This window comes from Hesperophylax consimilis, chromosome 6 (assembly GCF_061612785.1).
Source record: "Hesperophylax consimilis isolate HC1 chromosome 6, BYU_Hcon_1.0, whole genome shotgun sequence".
In the NCBI taxonomy this organism is placed as follows: Eukaryota; Metazoa; Arthropoda; class Insecta; order Trichoptera; family Limnephilidae; genus Hesperophylax; species Hesperophylax consimilis.
In genome coordinates this window covers 30,648,884-30,658,176 of record NC_142841.1, presented here as the reverse complement: position 1 = coordinate 30,658,176, position 9,293 = coordinate 30,648,884, and positions in this window count along the sequence as shown.

Here is a 9,293-nt window from a genome sequence, read left to right as displayed (position 1 = left end):
TCATTCCTGATTTTTTCGGTACGGGTGCAGAGTCGAAAAATACAATAAAATTTTTAAATAAATTTTTGCAATTGACATTTGTCACATGAGAACGGATCGTTTCCACGACTTGTTCTTTAGTTCGACGGCTCGACTTTGGAATGATTTTCCAGCCTCTGTGTTTCCTCCCTCCTACAATAGGGATCTCTTCAAGACCCAGGTTCACTCCTGTCTTTCATGACATAGGTTCTGAGAAAATATATTTTCATGAGGGCCTCCTGTGTGGTATTAATGTGAATCAAAATTAAATAGGCATAAAAATATCAAATATGAGAAAATAACGACAAATTATAACGCGAGTCTTAAATGACCCGCTTTATAATGCGTAATTTTTTCTCCCTGAATATCGTCACCACGAGATTGCCAAAGATGTAAAACTACCATAAGAAGATGAAATGATTTTCAGTTTACTAATGAATACTCACGAAACTAAGAAATTCCACAATATTCCAAACATCTGTCAATTTCTGAAAGATCTATCTATAAACTCCAAACACTAAAAACAAACTGAAATGGAGGTTCAATTACTTCGTGAATTTTCGAGTGGATCAAACAAAACATGTTGCTTCGCATCCCGACCGCACTATACAGCATATATACACAGTACATAGCCCTATTAGGGGTGGAGACTTGCGGAGAAACGCGGCTAATAGCGCCCTAACAACATTGTAATTCGATGGTTTCGCCATTCTGCCGGAAGGAAATGGATGACCGCGGACGAGGCACCGAAACAGCGGAATGGGAAGAGAGAAAACTCCAAGGACCGGGGGTGGAAGAATGATAGACAATAAGATAGACGAGAGCAATGATTACAGTCCTGAAATAGAGGGTTAGATGTTTCATCGAGAGTTAATTAGCACAATAATATAAATTAATATTTATTTTTTCACTGAACGCCAAAATCCAGAAATAGAATACACACCAGTAGGTACAATAAAAACTTATCATTTACCAACATAATATAATATAGAAATACTTATCAATCTTTAACACAAATAATATTGTTTTGATGCAGACAGAGAGGTTTTGAATATATCGAAAAGGTGTTTTGTGTATTGGCAGTTGGTGAAATCGTACTTGTGGCGAGTGAAATGAATAGTTATTGCTGTGGTTGTCACAGTGGAAAAGATGTTGGAGTCGAGTTGATTAAAGTAGGGATACAAAATAATAAAAAAAATATATTTTCATTAATGTTTAAGAACCGTGTTTTTTTTAATTCACACTACGAAAAATGCATATTTTACCAGTTTCATCGAGAAAAGGCTAGTGGCAGAAACATCCTCGAAAATTTTCATGACCTCGATTCTTCGAACAAAGAGTGGTTCGACCCGACTTGTGACGTTTGGCGTACGTAAGTGTGTACTTTCAACGAGACGCGAGAATAAAAATGTCGACCAATGTACCTACTTTTGATGGCGATAGCGAGCGGCCTGGATTGGAGAATCTATACCCAGTACTAACGATATTCAGAGTTTTGGGTGACTTCAAAAACCAAAGGAATCAGCTTTTGTACAAGTATAATGCAGCTCTCTACAGGGGTTGTTTTCCAGTTTAATTTCTAAACATCAGATTGTTCTTATTGTAATCAACTTTATATTTACCATCGATACAATTAAATAACCAGACTCGGTAGGTAAAAGTCAGAGAATTCGAGCTCAAAACTTGCACTCGGTTCCGATTTTTAACCTCTCTTTTCAGATAAAGTATTTTTTGTGAAAATACTTGCATTAAATAGCTTAAACCTATAAGATTAGATAACCTTCCATTAGAAATAATTTGTATTATATAATTTTTTTGTTTCTATTTTTTTTAAAGAAAGACTAACATTCCCGGGTTACGAATAAATAGCAATATTTTAATTCTCCTACTACCACAACAGTAAGCGGAAAATATTGCTTGTGTCGTGATGGAAAACTGGAGGGGGTCGAGGAATTGAACGCTTATTTTAAGTATGCTCGGAATGAACTATCTACGGGTCAGGATGTATTTTAAAAACGCATTAAAATTAACAACTTGGTAATGTTTTTAAAATTAATAAACTGAAATGAATTGAATTGAACACACGACGCCCGGGTGGGACCCATACGCGATGCCAACTCACCCACTGACCGGTCTAGTTATAATAATAGGCATTATAACGCGATGCCAACTCAGCCACTGACCGGTCTTATTATAATAATAGGCATTACAAGAATTACACCAGCTATCTTTTCGGTATAAAATTATAAAACATACATGCGTACTATCATTGTCAGCTTTCTTTTCACGGGAGCACAGAAAACGCCGGGGTTAAGGTATTTCGGTAAGTGTTCCACGTGAAATAATGAGGAGATTTGGAAGGGAATTGAAAGATGGGGTGAATAGCTATTGTGAAGTGTTTCTCGAGTATATTGTTAGGGGATGTGGTCTTAGTATTCACCCTCAAGCTGGAACGTGACTATTTTTATAATTTGGTCCAACCACCGACTTGAAATGTCCCATGAAAAAAACGTTGAAGTGTGTTTTTAAATGCAAAGATTATATTACGATAGTCTTTTGTTTAAAATTTGTAACTAATTAACCAACTTCTTGCTTCCATCACATACATGTGGAGGTAAAAACAGACTAAACGGATTATTGCCCATTATTAAACTTTTGGCAGCTTCCATTGTATATATTGGTTCCCATGTTATTTAGGAACTGAGAGTATCCGAGAAACGGATGATTAATAAAGTGATTCAAAACTTAACATCTTCTCATTTAAGATTAATTAATTGTAAAAAAAAAACTTTTTAAATTTCACAAATTAGGTTTTAAACAAGCTGTATGCGAGCAATGCATTTGTAATGATGAGTAAAATTTAACTATGAACTCCTCTGTAGCATATTTATACTTTTCATTGTTGCACTGTGATACAAGTTAATAGCTGGAAAATAAATGTTGAATAGACGAGATACATAAACATACCCTTTTAAACGTTCGGCAAAATCGTGCACGAATACACAAATGTTTCTTTCAAACCTTTAGACATACGTTCATTACATTTAGTAGTACTTTTTTGGCTCAACTCTGACTGCGCTACATATAACTAGGCTTAAGTTTTTTTTTAATTTGCAAGAATCTGTTTCCATCCACATACGTATTAAAAATAAATTTATATTCTTTTCGAGGTTCGTGTCCACGCATCTAAGCTTCCCTTTCTATTACGTTATATTCATCACACATACCTAAAAGTCTTCTATTCCTTTGTTCGAATTAACCTCACATAAGCCTTTCCTGCTGCATTCGGTTCACCTTTCTCTGAGTTTTCTTATTTTTTATTCTATAAAAATCCTGTAAGTCGCTCTGATTCCCATACATCCTCCGCTTCCTACACAAACCCCATCCATTCCCTTCTTCTTGTGGAACATCCCGTCTCTACACTCTGATGACTAAACACTAATACATACGTACCTTCGGTTCATGTTGTTACTTTATCCCGTGCGAAGAAGGATGTAGCGGAAATAAAAAGTCAGTTTAAAAATATTAATTTAAGAAATCTTAAAATATTACTGTAAAGCAAACCCCCGGCCCAACGGCTGAGTTCCTGGGTTCGATTCCTAGAAGCGAAATATATTTTTTTTCCATTTTTTCTTTTAAATATTCCATTGGAAATCGCTAATAAATATAAATAATGTTTTATGCAAATAGTTTTTTTTTAACTTCTGTAGAGATATATCTAAGTGAATTTTATTAATTTAAGCTCAGTTTTTTTTTTCTCAACATGTTAATCTATTTGTAGAGGTAGGTACAAAGTGAAAAATATTACCATGGCAATACCAAGCAACTAATTTCCTCTTTATTTGAGGAGCTTTGACCTGAGTGAGCAGTTTTAAGTAAGCCCAGCTGCTCTGCCCCTTCTTTTGCCTCTCGGATTTATATAAACAAACAGCCAGAATGAGCAGAGGAGGTGCCAGAGTTGAATAAAATAAACTGTTTGAACAAGCGGAAGGCATGCTGTATGTTGCTGGCATCGCTTATTAGCTGATAGGTTTTTCAGTAAAAAAACTTATTTCTTGAAACCACTTATTTTCTTGGTTCTTTGATTTTTTTCTCCGGAACTACTGAACCGACCATTAAAAAATTTTAACTACACATTTGCCACATGCATGGCTCTTGCTAGAACTAGAATTATTTGAAAATTTTGATTTTAGGTACTTTATAAAATCATTCAAAATAGACTTATTTTTGTGGACTTTTTTCAACAGCCGCCATTTTGCTGTTTTTAATGTTTGAATCATAATTCTCACTTGGACTGTAGTCACAACCATATTAAACTTGAATCTTTTATTTTTGTCTTAAAGATAGATTTAAATAACAATATCATTAACATCAACGAAGCTTATGTAGCTTCTTTTCTAGGGGCTATGCGGATGCTGCTACCATGGAGAAATATATTATGTAAAATAAATAAAATAAAAACTTTCACATATGTTATGAGGCCCGTGAAGATTTTCATCAAGATCTTTTATGGGAACTATTCAAAAAATACCTAATTTTTCAGCCGTCACTCATTTTAATTAAGTTATTAATTCATTGTTTCTTTTTACTTAAAATTAATAAGCTAATAAATAGTGCAACGCGACATTTAAATGCACGGTAATTTTCAGCAATGTTTAGCAGAATATCGAGCGAAGAACTCGTTTACACTTTAGAAGATGTTTACAAACGAACAGCGAAGCATGGCTTTATTTCGTTTATTAATTAATGTGCAGACAGACAAAGGGTTATTAAAAAAATACAAAGACATTACAAAGGATGAATACCAACTGTCCATTAACGGTGTTGTGCAAAACAACAACAAAAATGACAGAAAATATAGTCTGAGTCAAGTTAAAATTAGAGATCCTAGAAATTTAATAATGTTCTGGGGGCTAGAGCTAAAATGAGTCTGGAATCTGGAATCTGTTATACTTTTGAAAATTTGTGATTTTTTCAGACAGTTAAAACCAAGTAGTTGCATTCATATTTGAGACAATGCTTCACTTTCGAGTTTCACAGTTAGTGGTAAAAGAACATCAACGCCCAAGGAAAAAACGTTATACATTATTTTATTTATTTGTTTTTGATCTGTGAATTAAATTAATTTATCAAATTATTTTATTAACTGATAAGTGGCTAGTTCAATACATTCATTTCGGAAGTGCAATAAAATCGCCTTTCCATGCAATTTTCTTCCTTGCAAAGCATTTAATATTATTAAAAAAATTTAACACATAATTTTCAGAGAATAATAATGATTTGAGTAAAATATAAAATATACTCGTAAACAGGTATATTCTCTTCTTAAATAAAGTTTGTACTTTCAGCAGTTTGAAGTATTAAATACATGAAGCTGTTGAAAGCTCGCTTATGCACAAGATTGTTGGTTTACTACTTGTGTAAACTACTTTCAAAGTTTACCTCATTTGGTAATTACTCACATTTTATACAATATCCTAAAAGCAACTGTAAGTGGGTAGATTAATCATTTTATATCAAGTACCACTAACCACTATAATATCTGAAATCCTAGACAAAATTCCAATGAAAATAAACTTATGTCTGTATCTATAATCCTGTGTTTAAGAGTTTTTAAAACTATCAAAAGAACATATTTGTACAGCGCCCTTGGGTGATTTTGCACAAAACGTCGCTTTACAAATCATCCAAATATTATTATTTATTATTATAACATGAACAGAGCAAAATGTATCCTATTGGAAAATCTGTCTGGAAATGTGTGGAAATGAGAGAAATTATTCTAAGACCAACAATTGCCCAAAGTAAAAACATGTTATAATATTCTCAAATATGACACGTACTGATGATGGACACTGTAAAGCTGTCCAAAATGTTGACTTAAGAAATGGGAAGCGAAACACGGCATAATAACCAAAAATGTATCACATAATGACTTCGGTTTTGAAAGTCGAAAATAGCCTCCATTGCGATCTTAACAATGGTTCACGCAGTCATAGATTTATTTATGTTAGTATAGTCTGGAAAAACGTGCTGTGGTGGTAGAAGTTCACAGATTCAGATACTGGGCACTAGGCAGACCGGGCCGGGAAAAGAGGTTCGTAACTTTTTTGGATCTCAACATCAACACTCAACTCTTGATCGCCCTTTAAGGGACTTTAATCGCTCAGCGGTGGAAGATGTTGCCCACATTGGAAATAATAGCTCTAGACCGTTACAGACCCTACAGTTTCTGGAGAAATAGAGGAATACCGTTGAATAATGATCACAATCTTCAATCATTGGTGTTTTTTTTAATATGGCTCCTACAATCCAGCTTGTATCTTTCAACTTTATTGTTTCCGGCAGCGCATTTTAATATTGTATTCCTTTGTACAGTAAACTATTTTGTGTATTGGCTTTCTCCTTTTTAGTAGCCTAATTTAATTGCTCGTTCTTGTATTATGTTTGTGAAGGTTTTTTTATGTAAAATTTTCTTTGTAAAGTATTCCGGTGGTATAGGTGGTAATAGGTGGTGGTAATAGGTGGTATATTATTTAATGTATAAATATCATCGTGTTCAAGGTCAGCATTTGTTAACCAATTTTGTTCCTTTAACATTTTAAAATCTATTTCGTGAAAGTGTTATCACATTGCTTTATTTTGGAGAATTTGCAACTTATTTTGTTCTCTTACGTAAGAAAAAATCGCTAAGCAGTTGTTAAAATTTTGAGCAATAATGGAGTTGTATGTAGAGATTGTAGTTTTTCTGGATTTTTTTTTCTGGAAATCTTCTCAAAAAAAAATCTTCTTTCCAATTTTCTTTTGTGGATACTCTGCATGTTTAGTAAAGATAAGTGTTGAATCTAATATAATTCCCAAGAATTTCAAATCAGTAACATTTTTAATAATGTCAAGATAAATTTCAATTTTTCTTTCTCTGCATATCTCCTTATGTCCAATTATAATACATTTCGTCGCGTTTGGATTTAAGTTTATTTGTTTGTAGGCTGTCGTTTAAATCGATCGACTAATTTCGATCACCAAATCACCAAGCTAAGTTATTTAAATACTCCTATAGTGCAAGACGTCATTTGGCATCCTACTCCTTTGGCAAGGCACGAACGGACGTCATGTAACGTTCATGTTCCCGGAAAGGTTAAGTTAGTATAGACATGCAGTATAAATAAAGAACTACTTCCTGCCTAATACAAATCTTGTAAGTTGTTATTTTTGTTACCTGAATCTTTTCGAGGTGCATAAGATTCAATAAATAATTTGATGTGATAAATAATGTTGTAACGTGTTCTATTACACGTAAATGAACTGTAAATCAAATCCACAATAAAAATTCAACAATGGTTCAATTCAATTGGTTTTGAAAATCACGGGAAAAGTGGAATGAAGGATCAGCCTACCTTTAATTCCCAAGAATCCCGGCAATAGGGCTCTCGACGAACTTGCACTGTTCACAGGGTGAAATTTCCTCCGAAACGAGATAATCTTTAATCTGATTTTGATATTTGCAAACCGAGCACAAAGCATGTGAATAATACGACGAGGACACTACGATTGCACCTTCTTGCTACACGACACGAATTCGAATGTTGTACTTGCGACAATTTACAATGCAACAAATCATCTTCTTCTTTTCATGTGTGGGTAAGGCTGTTTTTAAGGAAGGAAATCGATAGTAGGTATATGATGGGAAAAATAGTAGATATTATCCAAAACTGTTTCAATACTAAACAAAGCAAAGTTATATATTCGTATATATATAAATGCACATTTTTATTTTACATTAACTCTGCACAGGAAGCCTCGAGGAAAATAATTGCTCGCAAGGCCTGTGTCATCTTTGGGGATGCTGTGTGGAGTGCTTTTTTTAAATTTTGAACCTTAGGTATACAGCGATAAAACTTTTAAACTCAAAGAGAAAACTTGGTGTCCCCCTTTCTAAAATTGTTTATACCACATGTCTGAATATAATAGAAAAAAAAACGAGTTTTATTAGAGACATGAAGTCGTGATGGTTGGTGACAGATATATCACAACTTGACTCAACGGATTTTGATGTTTCGTGACAAATATAGCACGAACTATGTGACCGGAGCGGTTAATTAATTCAATTCTCGGTACGAATACCGATACCTTATTCGTGTCAAGACGACAAATGTTCGCTATAGTGAAGAACTCTGCACATAAAAAAAATCCAGATGAGCTAAATTTACTGCAGAAGGAAATGGAATCAAGTATACACTAGACTCGGCCAACTATTTCGGGCAAAAGTATCCGTGGTACGTCATGCCGCCCACAATGCATAACTATTTTATCCATTAGCCAGAAATAATAAAAAGTGCATAACTGCCGATACGTCAATTGATGGAAGAGGTTCAACGTTTACGATTTTTTTTTTATTTCATCAAAAGCTGACCACACTCGCCTAAGAAGCGGTGGAACTCCTAACAGCCCCCTCATTATAGCCGAAAAATGGAAATTATCAAAGTACTAGTGGTTAGATAATTATGATGACGATGATCGTGATGATGATAGTCTTGATAATGTTGATTAAAAATGTCAGACAAAGAGAAATAAAATCATTTTTTTGTTAGTTATTTAACTGAATTGTGTAAACATAACACATGGGTAGTATAGTTTACATATAATACATACCAAAATTTTTCTTTTTATAAAATCTTCCTTGCCACATTCAAATTTTTACATCAAAACGTCCCTTTAAATAAATGGCGCTTTTCAACACTCTTGCTCCACGAATAATAATTGCAACACCAATATCAGGATCGAATCATTTAGCTACTCGCTCGATTTAGATTACATGCAATTGGCAACACTTTCACAAAAATTGTAAATGTTTTCAACTTCACGGACTGTAGTTACAAGAAGGCTATAGTAAAATACCTTAATAATATTAATAATTAAGTATAGCATAATACTATTCTTCTGCAATGAATTTCTTTATAACTAATACCAAATTTTACTTCTTGATTCCTGTTGCGCTAAACTATTATGTATATCAAATGTTTGTAAAAGCTCGTGTGGATATAAACAAATAATAATGTAATAAGTGCGATGGTAGTATAATTAGGTAACTACACAACTTATACAGGTGATTTCCCAGTGCGGAGAACTTTATGTGCTTTTTATTAAAAAAAATAAACACATGTTGAAAATAAATAATTTGTAAAACTTCTAGCAAGAGCGCAGAAATTGAGTTAATCTAACGATTTTAATTTGCATGAATAATTCATACATGCTGGATAAAAAACTGAGCTGAT